The sequence below is a fragment of the Miscanthus floridulus genome, chromosome 9, assembly GCF_019320115.1.
Source record: "Miscanthus floridulus cultivar M001 chromosome 9, ASM1932011v1, whole genome shotgun sequence".
NCBI classification, from domain to species: Eukaryota; Viridiplantae; Streptophyta; class Magnoliopsida; order Poales; family Poaceae; genus Miscanthus; species Miscanthus floridulus.
Window position 1 is genome coordinate 129,803,383 of NC_089588.1, and position 21,126 is coordinate 129,824,508.

Consider the following 21,126-nt stretch of genomic DNA (forward strand, 5'->3'; position numbering starts at 1 on the left):
GCAGGCATGCAGAACTTAAACTCCTGACCCCTGTCTTTGGTGATCGTAAAGAATGAGAAAATTGTAGAGACAGTGAATGACATCGAGGTCGAGGATGTTGGCGTGAGGTGACAGTGAGGCGTGCAGCCGCATGGATGCATGCGCGGCATCACGTGGACTCATGTGCTACCACCGTAGGTACCGAGGCCCGCATATGTTGTTGTCTGCATGCGGCACGTCCGCATGTCGGCACTCCTGCGACACCACACCATCTGGTTGTTGGTTCCCTTGTTACAATGAAAAAAGTTTTAATATCCATTATCAAAAACTAAACAAGAAAACAGATGGCAAACTATTTTGGAGCTTTCAACCTCTCAATACATTAATCATTTCATCAGTTCAATTGAACAGAAGTTGATCGTCAACTTTCATTAAGGTTCACAATGTCGTTGGCTTGCCCTGCCTCCACACACCAAGCCCCGTTCTATTCGGTCTTCGACTTAGAGCTTCATTCTTATCGCTGGAACGTTATACAGTATTGTTCGACCCATGAAAATTTTGGGCATGTTTTGAGCTCTTTAAAATCTGATTTCACATTAAAAATAATTGTGCAGATGCACATTCAAAAAAGAACTTTAGAATCACTTGAGCATGCATGTGGTAAATTTGCGTGACAAAATGCTACTCACCGGACCACAAATTTAGATGATTTTTATCGATTTTTAAACCATTTTGGGACTAAACTGCTTAACCAAAACTCAAACATAACATTCTGGGAAGCAGTATAATTTCAAAGCTACAAATGCTATGACGTCGGATCACAACAAAATGGATCGTGCTTGATTTTTAACTTCTATTTTAAAAACTTACAAGATTTTTGGAGGTCCCTGGATCCTGAATACATAACAAAATGTAGCTTGTCCCAAAATGTATCGACCTTTTTTTTATTCCAAACTAGAAAAGCTATATATATATGATACCGCTTCCAAAAAAAATGTATATAAGTATGTACGTAAAAAATTATGGACTTTAGAGATCACTAGGTCATTCATTTTAGGTCGACAAGACAAGATATGGAGAGTGTGTTAAACCAAGAACTAGGATGGCCTGACTCACCTACAAGAAAGTGTTTGCAGAAAGGACAATGTGTCAATTAAATCACACCAAAGCACGTGGTGTGAACGCAGTATTGATTCGTGCCATGATCTCTCGCACGACTCTTTTGACAATTTCTGAAAATTTAGCTTACACTACCACTAAAACAGTTTTCAGAGTCAGACAAAATGGATCATGCGAGGTGAACACCATTAATCAAAATTTACAGAGATGGTTGTTTATGCTCACCTCTGTTAATCCAAAATAAAAAAAAACAAAAAGCCTGCCGCTAGCCCAATAGCCCATCGAGCTCATCAAGCCTGCCGAGCCAATGAGTGGCAGCAACAGCAGCACCCGCCACGTCCTCCATGCCACCGTCGTACATGACCATATGAGCTCCTGGGCCGTTGAGGTCACCATCGTCCATCTCGACGGCGGATCCCCCACCGTGCTCAATAGATCAGGCAATGAGAGAGGGATGCATGCAGGGGAGTAGGCGTTTCTAGAACCCTAAGTGGTTATTATATATGTGACCATCATATTGGGCCTGGTGGGCTTCGAGCCTTTTCCTAGAGGCGCCTGTTAAGAGGTCCGTTTCTAAAAAATAATCTCCATTAAGAGGCTCGTCTCTGTAAAATTTATATCAACAAACATTCTTTAATCGTCTCCATAAATAGAGGTACCACGTTCGAAATTCACTAGCTATTTTGGTTGAAGCTAACAATTTCAGACCGTCACTATTAATAAATTATCTTGTCTCCTAAAATTATTTTTTAGTAGTGTATTAGGATATGTTTTTCTTAAAATATTAGTATTTTGTGGGCCAATAAAATTCAGCCTCGTCAAAGATTTGGCGGCTGGACACAGTGATGTGGTAGCCGTGCCAATAAACGCACGCTTCTTGTACCATAGTATATATTTTTAATTGTTCAATCTTAACCCGCTTTTTAATTTTGAAGTAGGTATGGAGAAAATTTCTTAAATATTTGATTCAGGCGTTCAGAACATAAACTTTTGACCCGGCCAGTCCTTGGTCATTGTAAAGAATGCGAAAAATTTAGGCGTGCATGGCATCGTGGTCGAGGATGGTCACGTGAGGTGACAGGCATGCTGCCGCATGGATGCATGCGCTGCCTCACGTGGACTCATGTGCTACAAGCGTAGGTACCCGAGGCCAATCTATGCCAAGCGTAGGTACCCAGCCTGGTCGCTTCCGGCTTAACTCTTCAGCTACTGCATGCCTCTAACTAGATGACTTGCCACAACCAACACCAACCACCAGACTAGTGCTATGAATCCACCGTACCCAGATCTGAATCAAGCAAGGGAAGAAGCATGAGTGTGGTGACGGGAGCGCTGGGAAGCCTCGTCCCCAAGCTTCTCCGGCTACTATTAGATGATATGATATCGTTGGCAGTTGAGATAGCGATAGACTTGAGATAGAATTGTTGTACACGGTATATCCCTAGTATCTAGGAGAAGTTTGTTGTAACAAATGTAATCTCGTGTATACCATGGTGATATAAATACAAGAGCCGGGACCCAGGATGGGGTAACCCGTTCCCATATTGTTTTACATGGTATCAGAGAGCCTTTCTCTCCTCACGGAGTAAGATCCAATCCACGAAATCCATGACGGACTCCTCTGCCAATGCGCCGCTCGCCTTTGGCCTCCTTCCCGTCGTCTCTGAAAAGCTCACCCGTGGCAACTACAATATGTGGTATGCCACGGTGTCCTCGGCGTTGAAGGGTGCCCGGATCGGTGGGTACATCCTCCCCACTGCCGCGCCGCCAGCCGCGTTCCTCGCTGTCGACGCTGCATCAACGGCTGATGGCAAGAAGCCGGATCCCCAGCCAAATCCGGCCTATGAGAAGTGGGTCGCTAAAGATCAGATCGTGCTCAGCTACCTCTTCTCCTCTCTGACCAAAGAGATCTTTGGCCAGGTCGCCAAGGCGACCACCGCGGCAGAACTTTGGGCCGCCATTCAGGAGCTTCACGCGTCGCAGTCACGGGCGCGTCTCATGACCACGCGCATGGCGCTCACCACCGCCAAGAAGGGCACGTCGTCCATCGCGGAGTTCTTCGTCAAGATGAAGGGTCTTGCTGACGACATGGCATCGGCGGGACGCAAGCTGGAAGATGAGGAACTTGTGACGTTTATCCTCACGGGTTTGGGCGAGGACTTTGAGTCCATTGTCAGCGCCATCGCCTCCCGCGTCGAGCCAATTTCTGTCAATGAGCTCTATGCTCAACTCGTTGCTTTTGAGCAGCGCAAGCAGATCAACACCGACGGCGGTTCCCAGTCGTCTGTCAATGCGGTCACCAAGGGTGGCCGTGGCGGGCACTCCTCCAGCCCCAACCAACCTCGCGGCCGTGCTGATGGTGGCCGTGGGGGCTTTCGTCGCGGAGGCGGCGGCCGCGGCAATGGGGGTGGCGGTGGCGGCGGCGGCCGCAACTTCCTCTCGGGCGTCTTCTGCCAGCTCTGTGGCAAGGAGGGCCACACCGTGGTGCGCTGTTTCAAGCGCTTCGACGCCACATTCACTGGAGTTCCTCAAAAGAGCGCCTCATCCGCCACCACTTCACAGTACGGGGTGGACTCGAATTGGTATGTGGACTCTGGGGCCACAGACCATATAACTGGAGAGCTGGAGAAGCTGTCATCCTTCCGCGACAGGTACATGGGAGGAGAACAAGTGCACACGGCAAATGGGGCAGGTATGCGAATTGATCACATTGGTCACAGTATTTTGCATTCTCCAATTCGTGATGTTCATCTGAAAAATATTCTTCATGTCCCTAGTGCAAATAAAAGTCTCCTTTCAGTACATCGTCTTGTTAAAGACAATAACACTTTCCTTGAACTTCATCCCAATCACTTTTCTCTTAAGGAGCAGGAGACGAAGAAAACCCTCCTCAAAGGGCAATGTGAGGGTGGCCTTTATCCAGTGAAGCCGCAGAAATCCACACCATCCACTCCATCAAATAAACAAGTTCTCGGTGCCTTCAAGCCGTCTACTTCTGTGTGGCATGGTCGACTTGGTCATGCCTCCACTCCGATCGTCCAGAGAGTTCTTAGTCGAAATAAGTTGTCTTTTTCAAGTAGTCCAAATAAAGGTGTGGTTTGTGATGCGTGTCAGATGGGCAAGGCTCATCAGTTACCCTATCCTAAGTCAAACAGTGTTTCTTCCAAACCTTTTGAGCTTGTGTTTAGTGATGTGTGGGGGCCGGCTCCTACTTCTGTTGGCCGGCACTCCTATTATGTGAGTTTCATTGATGATTTTAGCAAGTTTACGTGGATCTATTTGTTGCGCTATAAATCTGAAGATTTTCAATGTTTTCATGACTTCCAAAGCATGGTTGAGCGTCAATATAATCATAAAATCCTAGCTGTCCAATCTGATTGGGGAGGAGAATATCAATCTCTCAATTCTTTCTTTAAACGTCTAGGAATTGCTCACCATGTGTCATGCCCACATGCGCACCAATAAAATGGGTCTGCGGAACGTAAACATCGTCACATCGTTGAAGTTGGCTTGTGCCTTCTTGCACACGCTTCCATGCCGCTCAAATATTGGGACGAAGCCTTCTTGACGGCTGTCTTTCTTATAAACCGTCTTCCATCCAAAGTCATAGCCAATGCCACACCACACGAGCGTCTTCTCGGTTCACCACCGGATTACTCTTTTCTCCGAACCTTTGGCTGTGCGGTTTGGCCAAATTTGAGACCCTATAATGCAAAGAAAGTCCAATTTAGATCTAAACGCTGTGTGTTCCTTGGTTACAGCAATTTACATAAGGGCTTCAAATGTCTTGATCCATCCACCGGGCGTATCTATGTGTCACGAGATGTAGTTTTTGATGAAACACTTTATCCTTTTGCTCAACTACATCCTAACGCCGGAGCGCGTCTCCGTGCTGAATTTGCCCTCCTACCAGAAATTCTCCAAAATCCTTCGTCCGAGTTTGGGAATGCAAAAATCGGTGATCAAAATGTGATTGATTCTAACCCTACTAATGCTGTACCAAGCACTGCCTCTGTTGTGGATGAAACAGGTGAAAATCCGATGGAAAATCGTGAAGAAACGGCGCGTCCAGGGGGTCATTTTGTGTTGCCCTCGGCAGCACCACGTCACGTCCAGGCACATTGGAAAAAAACTTTAGATCTCACTTGAGCAGGCATGTGGCAAAAGTACATGACAAAACTTTTTTTAAACGAATCAGGCGGGAGAGCTGCAGACTATATTAAAAAGCAGATGAAGCCCAAACTGGGCAAATAAAAAAGGTACAACTCTGGTCGGTTGGATTGGGCCACCAACACGCTCCGAACTCAAACTAAGAGAAGAAGAAGAAAACAACTCTGGCTGGTCGAATTAGGACATCGATACGAGCCACACATGCTGAAAACTCAGCACAGACACACGCTGGACCGCTTCCGAACCACCACAAGCCGGTCACCACAATGCACGGCCAACAACCGAACGACAAAGCCATCTGGACGAAAACGTCGTCATCACCGCTTGCGCCGTCATTGCCGACGCTGCCCCACACCGAGATAGCCCGCTTCTGAGCAGGGCTAACCACCGTAGTCAGCTGCAAGCCAAAGCTGCCTCTGGCGCTCGCTAAGCCGACCCCGTCCACCGAGATCCAAGCGTTCACACCATAGTTTCCAGGACCTAGCTACCTCATCGAAGGTATAAGTGCCACATACGTCCTCCAGCTGCTGGTTAGAGCGCCTCCTTGCGCCGAAAACAACCGCCGCTGAGCGGGACCGCCAGTCGCCTCACCACGTCGGTCTTCTCGGCAACGCAATCTGCTGGCCACCACCTCCCACATCGGCCTCATCACCAACTCCGTGGGCACCTCCCACGCCGGTCTCCTCGCCATCTTCGTGGTCGCAAGTGGCATACGGTCCCACCAGACCGTCACCCTCCATTGCCAAGCAGGTGCGAAGCCCTCCAATCAACGCGTTTATGCCCTCCTTCCTCCGCCGTGGGCACTGGCAACTTGAATACTCAACTAGGCCTCCACCTTCCACGCCACGACACCAACTGCTGTCGCAAACTGACCGAGCACGAGCCTGCAAACGACGCCTCCAAGGAGGTATGCGACGCACCGGTGCCGCCGTCACCTGACCAGAGGTCAAGGTTTTCACCCAGGAAAGACATGACGCACAAAGAGGGGAGGACCGTTCGATGGACGCTTCCAGGAAGAGAATGGCGCCCGGAGGCGTCGCCGTCGTTGGCCCCAGAAGGACAAAGCTTTTGCCATGGCACCTCAACCCCGTGCACAGCAATGCCCACGGCCCATCCATTGTGCCTGCCACCGCCCCGTCGAGCCTACCATCTGCCATCGCACGCAGCTCGCGAGATGAGCTCGAAAACCGCGGCAGATGGAAGACCTTGCGACAGATGAGCATGCATGCACAGGGCTGAACATCCGTGTGCGCCGGACAGCCCGGCTCGAAGGCGGCCTCCATGCCTAGCCAGACCGCTGGCCATGCTGCCACCAAGCTGCCATGGAGGCGAGATCTGGCCTTCGGGTGACCGGATCCGGCAACCATGGCTCTGGATCTGGCCTCCAACCCACTGGTGTCCAGCCCCGAGCGCTGGCCAGGCCACCTCGCACCACCACGAGCCTGCACGGACGCCCAAGCACAATCCAACCCCGGACCAAACGCCATCGAGATCCGGCCACTGGGCGACCGGATCTGACCGTGGCTCCGCTAGAATAGCCACCGGAGTAGAGGCCACCGCTACGACGAAAAAACTCCGGTAGAGGGGCGCCATGGTGAGATATGAACGGCAGAAAGCCTCGCCGCCGCCATCCTTGCGGACACCGGCATCTAGAGGCGCCCTCTAGCCACAACGAGGTGGAGGGAATAAGAGATATGAGGGCCCCCGGCGGCGTGAGTGGTGGTTCCGCCCAAGCCGCTCGAGAGGGGCGACGTGGGGGACGAATGCTCTTTGAAACCTTTTGGGAGTAAACAGCTTAATCAAAACATAAACAAAGCATTCCGGAAAGCATAATAATTTCAAAACTACAACAGCTATGAGTCGGATGACAACAAAATGGATCGTGCTGGATTTTTAACATCTATTTGAAAAACTTACAAGATTTTTGGAGGTCCCTGAATCTTGGATACTACTCCCTCTGTCCTGTGATATATTGCATTCTAGCATTCAAAATTTGTCCTAAAATATAATGCATTCTAGAGGACAAAAACCAATTTTACATTAAATACTTTACATTTATCAACCAATCACCATTAGTCACGTTGATGATAGCGTCTGATTAGGAAATAAAATAAGGGTACATGTGTCTTTTATGTTCTCTCTTAATTTGTCTTAAAATTCCTAGAATGTACTATATTACATGATAGAGGGAGTACCTAACAAAATATAGCTTATCCCAAAATGTATCGACCTTTTTTATTCCAAACTACAAAAGCTATAAATGATACCGCTTTGAAACAAAATGTATCCACCTTAATGTTTAGTATGTATATGAAAAAATGAAGGACTTTAGAGATCACTAGGTCATTCATTTTAGGTCGACAAGACAAGATATGGAGAGTGTGCAGGGGCGGACCCACGGGGTATGCCAAGTGGGCCACGGCATACCATGTGGGGCAGCCTTGTACTACTTAGCACTGGGTTATAATTCTTAGATAAGAAAATCTGCAACTGACACTACCATTACATCTTGTTAGCCCGGTGGTAGGCCTCTTGCTCTTGTGACCGAAAAAGGTCGCTAGTTCAATCTCCTGCAGCTGCATTTGTTGTTTTTATTTTCCATTTTTTTGTTTTTATATTTTCTATTTTATGTTCCCTTTAAATATTAACTGTAGATAATAAATTTTTTCTTTAGTTTTCGTATTTTTATCTCATCTTGTTGTGTCCCGCGTGAAACCTCTGTTGCGAGTAATTTTAAATTTCTTATCTTTTATCTCCTCTCAGTATTAATACTATACATATATGATATTTCGTCCTTTATTTTCTAGTTTTTTTATCCCATGTTGTTGTGCCCCGTGAGATAATTTACCTCATCCCCTTTAGTTTTTCTATTTTTTTGTCCCCTCTTGTTGTGTCCCATGAGACCTCATGTGTCTTCTTTTATTTTTCCAATTTTTATACCCTCTAGGTATTATAATTATAAATGATATATTTCAACCTTTATATTTTACAAATTTTCATCCCATCTTGTTGTGTCCTGTGAGATACGCCATGAAATGGAATGGAAATCGGTAGCTATGCATGACATGGAAATTGGTAGCTATGTACAGTGTCATGTCCACTTTACAAAGACACTGCACTCGACCACTAGTTGTGCATCAGGAAGATTAGGCAAATCAGTTGTTAGAGTGTGGTTCGCAGTTCGTCCAACATTAGTATTAGAAGATAACATATCATGTGAGTTTTTTTTATGAAATTTAGTTCATATGGTTTACCGAATTGAAAAGGGTTTCACTAAATTGCATAAAAAAAATTTGTGCGGCATACCCTAAGTTAAAATACTAGGTCCGTCACTGAGAGTGTGTTAAACCAACTGCAACTAGCATGGCGTGACTCACCTTATATACAGGAAAGTGTTCGCAGAAAGGACAACGTGTCCATTAAATCACACCAAAGCACGTGGTGTGAACGCAGTATTGATTCGTGCCATGGTCTCTCGCACGACTCTTTTGACATTTTCTGAAAATTTAGTTTACACTACCACTAAAACAATTATCAAAGTCGGGCAAACTGGATTATGCCAGCCGAAGACCATGAATCAAAATTTACAGAGACAGTTGTTTATGCCCACCTTTACAGAGAGAGTTGTTTATGCCCACCTCTATTAATCCAAAATAATAATAAACAAAAAAGCTTGCCGCCAGCCTAATAGTCCATCGAGCTCATCGAGCCTGCCGAGCCACCGAGTGGAAGCAACAGCAGCACCCGCCCCGTCCTCCACGCCACCGTCGTACATGACCATATGAGCTCCTGGGCCGTTGAGGTCACCATCGTCCATCTCGACGGCGGATCCCACACCGTCCTCAATAGATCCGGCAATGGCTGCCGCCCAAGAAGTTCCCGAGCCAAACGCCGCAACTAGAGGAGCTCCCGTGCAATCAAGGTCGCCGTCGTCTCCTTCTCGACAGCCATAATTTTTACCGGTTCCAAAACAAATGTATCGACCATAATTTTTAGTATCTCTGTAAAAAATTAAGGTGTTCAGAGATCACTAGGTTATTCATTTTGGATCAACAAGAAAAGATATGGAGTGTGCTAGACCAACTAGGGTGGCATCACTCAGGGTATATACAGGAAATTGTTCGCAGAAACGATAGTGTGTCTATTAAATCACACCATGGCGTGACCGCAGTGGCGAGTCACGCCAATGGTCTCCCGCAGGACTCATAACGCCATGAAAATTTAGTTTAGGATGTGTTTTCCTTAAAATATATTAGTATTTTGTGGGTTAACAAAATTCCTTCTCGTCAAAGATTTTGCGCCGTGACAGAGAGATGTGGTAGCCTTTCGCAAGCAAGGCACGCTTTCTTGTACTTGCACTTGTTAAATATGAAGCCGATTTAAATTTTGATGAAAGGTATGAAGAAAAATTTCATAAATATTTGATCCAGGCTAGGCATTGTAACATCCTAAAATTTGCATTCTATTAAAATTAGTAAATATGATTTATTTAAGCAAATGTGTGTGCATTACAAGACAGGGAAATAATAAATTTTGTGGAATTAAAATTTAAAAATAAGTTTAGAAACTTTTTGATGCATACATGCTGCTGCATATCATTTTGTGAATGTTTGGAATTTGTTAAAGATTTCAAAAAGAATTGAAAGTTGAATTTAAAAAGGGTTTTGGAAAATAGAAGAATTAGAAAGGGAAAGAATCATTTTTTTCCTCTCCTTTCTTGAATTCGGCCCGCTGGCCCCCTCTCTATTTCCGTGGCCCAGCACCAGCCCCAGCCCAGCTCGCCTCCCCGCCCCTGCTCGGCCCAGCACCGCGCCAACCGCCAGCCCAGCCGCGCGCCCTGGCCGCTCGGCCCAGCAAGACCCGCCGGCCCATCTACGCGCCAGCAACCGCCGCGCCTCCCTCGTGCTCTGTCGCTGACGCCCGGGCCGCGCTTGTCGGCGCCGCCTTCTTCCCCGCGCGGCTCGGAACCGCTCGCGCCCGGCCTGGCCGCAACCGCCGCCCACGAACGACATCGTGGGAGCGCCCCCCCTCGTGCCCCGGCCGCTACAAATAGCAGCCGAGCCATCCCCCGCGCACCCTGCTGCCTCCCCGGCTCTTCTTCGCGCTCGCCAAGCACCGAGGAAGCTCCGCAACCGCCGCTCCGTGGTCGCCGGGATCCGCCGTCTTCTCCTTCGCACGGACCGCAGCCGCCGAGTTTCCCCGTCCTCCTTCCTCCCCGCGGTGAGAACCCCCCGGCCTCCCTCTATCTCCCGGTACCTCTACTTTCTATTTTCTTGGCTTCTTGAGCCCTGGCCACGAGCTCCGCAAGCCATCACCGCCGGCCATGGCGGCCACCGCGCTACCCGCTATTCCCGGCCGCCGTATCGGCATGGCCGAGACCCCCTTCCTTCCCCGCATTCCCCGGTGCGCTCGGATTTCCGTTTGGTGAACCCTAGCCCCTAACCGCGTGCGACCGAGACCTCCACGCCGCCGACAATGGCGCCTCACCGCCGGTGTCACTGTGTCCGGCCGAAATCCTTTTTCCCCCCGGTCTAATCCGATCCGTTCATTTTAAATCCAACGGCCGAGATCTTCCGAACCCCTTAGCGGCTAGATATGCTAAAGAGCCCCTCTGTTTTCGTGTAATAGAACCCGCAGTCCAAAGCGTAGTTCCCCGAACGCGCAATCTCGTTTGGAAAGCGTAAACTTCACGGTTTAAGTCAAAAATACGTTTTCAGTATTTACAGAAATGCCATTTGAACTGTTTCGCTTATAAAATTGTCGTTTTAGCTCTGAATTGATCCATTCAAATCGCGTTAGCTTCGTAATTCCATAACCTACATGTTAGAACCACTGTTAGTCAAGTTTGGAACTTTTTAATTTCATGGTTAGATTTAATTAAATATATTGCTATAGGAAATCCCGTTTAAATCATAACTTTCGCATTTTAGCTCCGTTTTTCGTGAACTTCGCGTTGACATGATCGTAGCGAGACGTAGATTATTTTTACAAACATTTTATCTTGTTTTCAATACTGTTGGTGTACTGTTCTAATGATAGGAATGTTTGCTTTGCATGAATGCTTTTGGAATGTTGTATGTTGCCGTGTTGGTCGCGTTCAGACAGTGAGGAAAACGTTGGAGACCAAGAACTCTTCGACGACCAGCAGGACCAGCACGAGTTTGTGAACCAAGGCAAGTATAGCATGGGCCTTCCTTGATCTCCTATTTCACTTTAATCAATTACTCATGTGCATGTGTCTAATTTTGATACCCGTAAGGACATCCTAGTGATTGTTTATCTTGTTCCTTATCTCCTATGGGTTAAATGCATATGGGTAGATTGCTAGTGCTCTAACTGAACTTGATATACATGATGATGAAGGATACTATGGAACTAAGAGTTTAACATGATTCATAACAACTGTTCCATAGGGCGAAGGTGCAAATGACCTTTGTTCATGTTGTTCCCAGCTCTCCATAAGGACTTATCTGTCGGCAAAAGCTGGGACTGACAGTGCAACCAGGAGAGTCATATGGCTCTGACTTTAGCTCAGTAATAGGAACTTTTCTAGCTAGTTAGAGGTTACCTTTTTGGCGCAAATGGGGCTTGCCACGTTGGGTATAGGGCTGCCTCTGTTCCTATGAGTATAGCCGCGATGGATATGTGCCATAGGAAAGGGGGGCTCCTACATCTGCCTGCCAAGGAAACCTAGCGGCCCTAACTTGTTAGAGAAACCTATGAAATGGCTTCATAGTGTACCCTGCCCGCTCACCTTGGTAGTGACATAGGAGTAATTAACCCGGGCATATGGGGATCACGACTCGCGGTGAATGTGCACAACCTCTGCAGAGGGTAACAAACTGTTATAACAGCCGTGCTCACGGTCACGAATAATTGGATACTTGTTGATGAACATTTATGATGGTATATGATGGATATGATACACTTGATTTTGATATCTGAATTTGTGGGTTTAAATGGGAGCCTAAGCATAACTTGATAATAACTGAGGATAAAATCTTGACTTATTAAAAGTGCTATCTACAGTAAACCAAAGTCAACCTCTTTGAGCTTCATAACCCCATGTTATCTTGTTGAGTACGGGATGTACTTACGCTTGTTTACTTTCTTTATTGGATAAAAATCCTGGATGGGTAACAGATGACCACGTGTATGAGGAATTTCCTGAAGATTATTAGGCTTGTGGTCAACCAGTTGACCTTCCCTGTGATGGTGTTCCACGAGAGAGATTTATCTTTTATTTTCCGCTGTGATGTATAAGACTAAGTTATGTAATATCGTGATGTAAGATACACTGTGATGATACTCCTTTATAATTTGTCAGCTTATGTGTGTGATTGATCCCTGGGCACACATGAGTTAGTGCATCCAATTTTATCCTTAAAATTGGGTGTGACAGGCATTCAGAACTTAAACTATAGAAAGTGCAGTCTTTGGTCATCGTAAAGAATGACAACTTGCAACCACTCTATACCCGACCAGTCTTTGGTCATCGTAAAGAATGAGAAAATTTAGAGAAAGTGCGCGGCGTGCATGGAATCGAGGTCGAGGATGTTGGCATGAGGCGACAGTGAGGCGTGCAGCCGCATGGATGCATGCGCGGCATCACGTGGACGCATGTGCTACCAGAGCGGTAGGTACCGGGACCCATAGTTGCTTCCGGCTTAACTCTTCAGCTACTGCATGCCACTAACTAGACGCCTTGCCACCACCAACAACGAGAGTACTGCTATGAATCCACTGCTGCACTCAGATCTGAACCAAGCAATAGAAGAAGCATGAGTGTGGTGACGGGGGCGCTGGGAAGCCTCGCCCCCAAGCTTGCGAAGCTTCTCCGCGATGAATACAAGCTCCGGAAGGGCGTGAAGAAGCAGGCGCAGTGGCTCCACAGCGAGCTCGAGAGCATCTATGCCTTCCTCGGCGAGGTCGCGGATGTGCCATGGGATCGGCTCAACGGGCAAGTCAAGGTGTGGGCACGCGAGGTCAGGGAGGCATCCTACGACATGGAGGATGTCCTCGACATCTACCTCGTGCGCGTCGACGGTGGTGAGCCTGCTGACCCGAGCAGGCTCAAACGCGCCATAAAGAAGATGGGTAAAGTCTTCACCAAGGCCAAGGCGCGCCGTGGTATAGCAGGTGCCATTGAAGACATCAAGAAGCATCTTGAGGAGATTGCTGAAAGGCGACAGAGGTACAAAACTTGACGACATTATGTCCAAGCACGACACAACAACATCAAGTATTGATCCTCGCCTTAAAGCTATGTACAAAGAAGTGACACAACTTATTGGCGTCGACAAGTCAAGGGACGAGCTCATGTCTATGCTGAATCAATCCCAACTGGATCATGATGCCTCCAATAAGAAGATGAAGGTGGTTTCTGTTGTGGGAGTTGGAGGATTGGGTAAAACCACTCTTGCCAAAGCGGTGTATGACAAGCTTAAGTCACAATACGACTGCGGGGCTTTCATTTCAATTGGTCGGGAGCATGACTTGGTAAAAGTTTTCAACAATATTCTCTGTCATCTTGACATCGAAAAGCATAATGTGATTCACAACACTGGAACAGGCGTCGATCTCCACATTCACCAACTCCGAGAATTCCTGAAGAAAAAGAGGTAACACAGACAACCAATTGTAAATTGTAATTAGTCAGTGCGATTTAAGATATTGCTCCACAGTTACTCGATGCTACACTATGTTGTAGGTTATACAAAATATGTTATCTCCACATCATTTATGCCAGACTACTTGAGATCGATTCAGTGGTTTCTACATAACAGCTTCTAGCTCATTTTTTAAGCATGTAGCTTTTAGAATACTGCACTAGCTATACAAAAGGGCAATGCATTTAGCACTTCTAAGCATCATAGTTTAAGTAAATTTTTAAACATTTCTAATCATTAATTGAGCTCAGAATTTTTTAAATGTGTTCCTTCTGAGGAGAAACACAGTTTTAGGGTCACCTATGTTTGCAACATGCCCATAGATGAGTTAGTTCTGTATGAGGAGACCTTAAATATGTAGTTTTCTTCAAATAGGCCCTTTGATGTGTAGTTTCCATAAATATCACTACCAGAATTCCGAATTACCCAGAGTGCAGAAAAACGCAAAGGAAAATACTAGAACCGCAAAGGAAATAATCCTTGACTATTAACCATAAAGCAAATTCCATCATGTTTTTTATTTTTACTAGCGTGATCATATGTTTTATGTGTCATGCGGACTTCCTTTAATCTTAGCAAATTTCTTGCTTCTGCAGAAGTTCTAAACATTACTAACCAATGGTTCTTCCACTTTGGTGTGAATAGGTATTTTATTGTCATTGATGATGTATGGGAGGTACGCACTTGGGAAGCAATCGAACTAGCACTTGTTGAGAATTATCATGGAAGTAAAGTAATCACAACTACTCGTAATGTTGATGTTGCCAAAGCATCTGGTGAGATTTACATGCTAAAACCACTTTCATATGATGACTCCATGAAATTATTTTATACAAGGTTATCTAGTGCAGCCAGAAAGTTCCTTGATAACCAACTAGATGATATTTCTGAGAAAATTCTAAAGAAATGTGCTGGTATACCATTAGCAATCATCACAATGGCTAGTTTGTTGGCTGGTAAACCAGAGTGCGAATGGTCAATGGTATACAATTCTATTAGTTTTGACACTAGAGATAATAGGGAAGCTGAAGATACAATGACAATACTTTCATTTAGCTACTATGATCTGCCTCCACATTTGAGGACATGCTTACTATATCTAAGTACATATCCAGAAGATTATGAGATCGAAAAGCATTCTTTAATATGGAAGTGGATAGCTGAAGGATTTATCAGTGGAGATCGAGGAACAAGATTATTTGAGATTGGAGAAAGATACTTCAACGATCTCATCAATAGAAGCTTGATCCAGGCAGTGGAGGACGTGTGGGATGGAAGAGTAGTAGGTTGTCGTGTTCATGATATGGTTCTTGATCTGATGCGTAAGCTTTCATCTGAAGAAAACTTTATTACTATATTAGGTGACAACGAGGAAGGAACACATGCACTAAGCAATGTCCGTCGGTTAACCCACCAAAATAGAATAGCCCAGCACATTAATTCTGAAGCCATGCTTACTGGGATTCACTGTAGTTCTGCTCAGAACCTGCAACATTGTTCTTCGTGTTGAACTGCTGGTTTTTTATTAGTTCCTTCACTTCTCTATGGTTCCTACACCCTAATACGCTTGCAACACGTACATTTGTGCTGTGTGAACTTTGAGGTGTAGTAGGCATGTGTCGCTTTCATTGCCTCATGTTGTAGTTTTCTCATTCTAGTGGATGTAAGGTTGTGTCGTCATTTGGAAAACATACGGCTTGTACCGTCATAATATAATTTATTTGGAATCTTATATTGCAAGTATATTTTGTTCCTCGAAGATTTGCCGTAGTTGACTTTGGTATGAGTGCAAAACTGTTGTACGGTGACTTAAATCCTAATTGTATAGGACTCCATAGAGGTGTGCTATTAAGACTTCTAGTTCTACAAAGACTTGAACGTAGAATCCTACTAGGAATATGACTTTTACTTGCATGTATAAGAGCTTTGGAGCAGGCTTAACAATGGATAGAAGGCATAGGCATCAACATAACAAGCCCACACAAGGGTCTCATCCATGGCTTGTATAAAGTACTCCCTCCGTCCCAAATTATAAGTCATTCCAACTTTTTTGTAGAATTAAAGCAAATCAAGTTTGACCAAACTTATATAATATAAAATAGTTACATTTATGATACTAAATAAGTATTATTAGATTTTTTATTAATTATATTTTTATATTATACCTATTTGATGTTATAAATCATTGTAATTTTTTTTAGAATTTTGGTCAACCATGAGATGTTTTGATTCACCAAGAAAGTTAAAATACTTATAATTTGAGATGGAGGGAGTAAGAATCAGTGGGTCCTAAAGGGTCAAGTGAGGTTGTGAGAGAGCGACAATCGCTTGTACAATCACTCCTGATCCCAGTGCCAAAGAAATTAGTTGCCACACTGTTGGGCGCACCACCAGCTCCACCCTGCTGTACCCAGGACGGGAAGCCGGGGGCAGCAACGATGAGGACAAACATTAGGATTCTTGCACTCATCATACTGTAGGTTGCTCTCTCAACTTGCTTTGGTTACGTACCACTTGCTACTGTTTTAATTCATAAGCTATCTGCTTTGCAATACATGGAGAGAAGGGGCGAAATGGGATATTTATAGAGGCACCTAGGTGATACTTTTTCTCAGGATTTCGCACGGGATCATAAAAGCATGCTCCAGTATTTTTCTCCTTGTCTACGGATGTTCTTCTAGAGTTCGTGGAAATTCTCTTCATAATCAAGTCTACAAATCTTGACTAGATGCTTCAGTTCTACTCTTGTACAACTTTTCTTTGACTTCAGTTGTAATTAGGTAAGCAAAAGTGGCACGTGTGTGACCCGAAGCAATCCAAAATAAGTACTAGTTCCTTCTGTACAACTAACTTCCGTACATTGATTTAATAATCAGTGCTGATCTCGTTACAAACTGAAATCAAAATAAAGAAAGTTTACAAAAAGAATCTTTTTAATTCCATCTTGTTTTGCGACTGCCATTAGGATTTCTTGTCTTGTTGACTTATGAGTTTCGGGGGTGTTTAGTTCCCTGTCACCACGCGCCACAGCCACACCTAAGGCTGCTATACTTTTTGCTACTGCTGCTTGGTTTCTGAGTTATTTTAGGCAGCCACAGCTTTTTTACTCTACAGCTTTCGCCACACTTGTGGCGACCAAATTAACTGCCACATGTGTGGCGTTGCCGCAGCTAAAGTGTGGCGCACTGCGGCCGGAACCAAACACACTCTAAATATTCAAAATGAAAATCCGGACATATGGTGAATATGTTGGAGTAAGCATGTCCATTGCGAAAATGTGAGCAAAAGAAGACTCCGCGCGTGTCCCCCGCGGCAATCCCGATCGTAGACGTCACGGCTGCCGTGCGTGGAAGACCGTCGCGATTGGATCAGAGTATACTTGCGTTGCCAAAACAAGTGTCCATTGGGCCGGGCAAATTTTTCAGGCCCATGCCGGGCCTCTGCTCTTTGTTCGCTAGAACAAGTACTAGGGTAGCGAGGGCCAAACCTAAGCCGCACCCTGTTAGCCAGCCAACGAAAAAAACTTTCGCCGACGTCGTCCGGGAAGGAAAACCGATGGCGGCGTAGGAGGGAAACAATTTCGGCGGCCGGGGAGGAGGAAGATCGGCCGGTGGCTTCAACCCGGGATTCAACCCTGGTTTCAATCCAGGGTACGGAGGGAGAGGTGGAGGTCGCGGTCGATTCCCGCCGCGTGGCCGATGACACGGCCATGGCGGTCACGGTGGACATGGACATGGCTATGGTGGATTCACTGGAGGTTACCAGGGCTTCGGGCGAGGTGGTGGCTGGCAAAACGACGGAAGAGGCCGGGGCTACGCTGGCTGGCACCATCAGCCAGTGCCGCCTGGCCCTAATCACGGCGCGGTTCCACCCAATCACCAGGGGGGAGGTTTTCCTTCGCACGTGTTCCAAGCAGGTGGACAGGCCACTGCCACAGTCGACGGACAGGGCCAGTCACATCAAGTAAAGCATGCACCCGTGCATGGGCATGGCGCGGCTAACTCAGTGCAAGGCACCGGGGCCAGTTCGCAGGTGGCGATGGGTACTGCTTCCAATCCAACCATGGGGGCAGCGCCTCAACCTTCGACCAAGACGGCGCCGGCAACAACTGAAACACTCAATCCGGCCACTGCCGCTCCAAGTTCCAACACTGCAGTCATTCAGAGTGATGTGCCAGAGTCATCCCAAAAAGGAAATAAAAAAAGCAAGGGTACACCCTACTGCTATCGCTGCCATACCAAAAGGCATACAATTTCAGTTTGTACTGCAGTGCTTAGCTGTGAGATTTGCTTTGGGGATCATGTTAAAAAAGTTTGCCCAAATTTGAAGAATCTGCAATCTACTGCTGTACCATGTGGATATGCTGTAGAAGGCTTAGGTTTCTATTTTATACCTATTGCAGAAAATCCAAAAATAGCTTCAGATCATAAGTCCGCTGTGGTACGTGTTTTGGAGGGTTCTCTTACTGCAGATCAATTAGCAGTGGAACTCGACAAACTACTGCCCGGAAACAATTGGGTGATTGACGAGAAAGGCAATGACGCCTTTATCACTAATTTCACTTCTTCTGAAGTGCTCAATCACATGGTGAATTGGGGTCCGATGGACACCAAGACAGTGAAATGAAAGATTCGGTTTGAGAAAGGGGCTGAAAATGATGTTTTTAAGTATGAGATTGACAAGGTTTGGGTGCAGTTCCGGGGACTTCCAACGGAACTACGAGAATTCCCTATCATTTGGGCAATAGGCTCAATTCTAGGTGTTTCTCGGGCAATTGATACAAAATTTACAAAGAAGTATGGCAGAGCTAGAATGAAAGTAGCCGTGCTGAATCCCGACCTCATCCCAGACCTTGTGGATGTAGTCATTGGGGATTTTGACTATGAGCTACAATTCAGAGTTGAGAAGGATATGCCAGATGGTGAGCCCCAAGTCATTGACATGGACTCTACCATGGACGAGGACAAAGGCCCGGAGGAGAAAGATTTGGAGAACATGGATCATGATGGTAGCAAGACGGAAGACCCACCAGCTGGTCAAGCACCTGACAAGTAGCCTAATGCCTCAGTTGTGCTGAGTGGACAGCACAAGAGTAAGGCTGCCGCCGGCGCACCTACTGAGCAGCATGCAAACATGGTCTTGGCGGCACAGCAGGACCTTGCAGGGGCCGCTGGTGTCTAGCAGGATTCTGTGGGTGATGCAGGGGAAGCACTCCAGCATGATGACCTGGAAGGCAAAGGTTTTGACTCTGTGAGAAAGAAGAATGCAGTTAAGCCTGTGGTGTTGCTTACTCAGATGGATCTGCACAGTGGAAGGATAGTTTGATGCAGTCCAAGAATGACTCTGGTCTTCTGAATAAGACTAAAGCACTGAGTGGTGGGGTAGTGTCGCCATTGAGAGCTAGTAAAAGAAATGCGTCTACTTCGGAGCAAGACTCGTTGGAGAAGGCAACGAAGTTAAAGGCGCGCAAGAACATGGATTCTTTTTCTATCAAAGGTAAAGAACAACCACATTCTTTTGATGTTTTTAATGATTCTTCTTTACTAGCTTCTACTAGTACACTAGGTATTTCACTTGGGGCTAATGAGCAAGAAGTTGCTTTTTCTATGCAATATTTAAGAGACCTAGAATCACATAGATTATCTGAGAGCAGCATTTTAGAAGTAGATGATGCTTCTACTGTTTGTTCCTTAGAAGAGAACATGGACTTAGATGCTTTAAACCTCATTTGTGCAGAAATACCTAAAGACCTAGGTGACGGGGGTTGTGACCCTTTGTGTCTACAGACCCCTATATCACAACTTAAGAAATCTAGGTCCAAAAATAATAAGAAAAAAGTAAAAAACCATTCTAGATGAAAGGAATTTTCTGGAACTGCAACGGTTTTGCTAACACAAAAAAATATAGATTCCTTTCTGATTTAACAAAAGAAAAGAACCTAGATTTTATCGCCTTATCGGAAACCGGGAGAGACAATTTTCCGCAGTCCACCTTGAATAATATCTGTGCTAGCAGAGATTTTCTGTGGCATTGCATGGCTCCAAGGGGTCGGTCCGGTGGCATGATTCTAGGGATAAACCTCCTAACCTTTGACATTGGACAAATAGAAGAAGGGGATTTTTTTATTCGGTTTAAGTTACGACACAAGGAGGAGGATTTTAAGTTTAATTTAATCTCAGTTTACGCCCAACTCAGTTGGATCTCAAATCACATTTCTTATCCGAACTTGTTCGAGTATGTTCAAAAGAAACATTACCTGTTATTATAGGCGGTGATTTAAACATTATTCGTAGCCCGGATGAGAAAAATAATGGCAATTATAATGATAGATGGCCCTTTCTTTTTAATGTTGTAATAGATATGTTAAATCTCAGAGAATTAGAAATGGCAGGAAGAAAGTTTACTTGGGCTAATCACCTACAAAACCAGACCTTCGAGAAATTAGATAGGATTTTCGTGTGTACAGATTTTGAGTCCAAGTATCCGGTTACAACTGTTCAAGCATTAAGCAGAGAGATTTCTGACCACACTCCACTCTTATGTAGCACAAATAGCCCATCTCCGGCTTACTAGCCCCAATTCAGGTTTGAATTGGGATGGTTGCTCAGGGATGGATTTTGTGACATGGTGAGAGATGTATGGCATAGTGTGCTTGTCGAGGGTAGCCCCCTAGAGAGGTGGTAAGCGAAGATCAGAAGGCTTCGCCAATACCTCAGAGGATGGGCAAAAAATGTGAGTGGTGCCTACAAGAAAGAAAAGAAGACTCTGTTAAACAAACTTGACGAGCTAGATAAAAAGGCAGAAAACACTTTGCTTGATGAGACGGAATTAAACCTAAAACATGTGTTAAACAAAAGGCTTGCTGAATTACTTCGAGAAGAGGAACTTAAATGGTACCAAAGGGCAAAGGCTAAGCATCTACTGGAGGGGGATGTTAATACAAAATATTATCATTTACTGGCTAATGGTAGACATCGAAAAACTCGTATTTTCCAGTTGGAGGACGGTGACACTGTAATAGATGGTGATGCTCAGTTAAAGCAGCATATTACCAACTATTATAAGAACCTATTTGGTCCCCCGGAGAATTCTTTTATCGAGTTAAATGAACACCATGTTCATGACATTCCACAAGTCTCCGAACTAGAAAATGAGTACCTCATAGATGTCTTCTCAGAATCAGAAGTGT

The 21,126-nt window shown here is 45.6% G+C and overlaps 1 non-coding gene and 1 pseudogene across 1 annotated transcript; one reads left to right on the forward strand and one right to left on the reverse strand.

The window, feature by feature from the left end:
* LOC136480924 (proline-rich receptor-like protein kinase PERK8) overlaps positions 1–21,126 on the reverse strand; it is a 91,354-nt pseudogene that overhangs the window by 55,616 nt on the left and 14,612 nt on the right.
* On the forward strand, positions 3,205–3,343 carry LOC136484602 (small nucleolar RNA Z247). Its single transcript, XR_010766109.1, has one exon. It is a non-coding gene; the product is annotated as a small nucleolar RNA Z247 (small nucleolar RNA).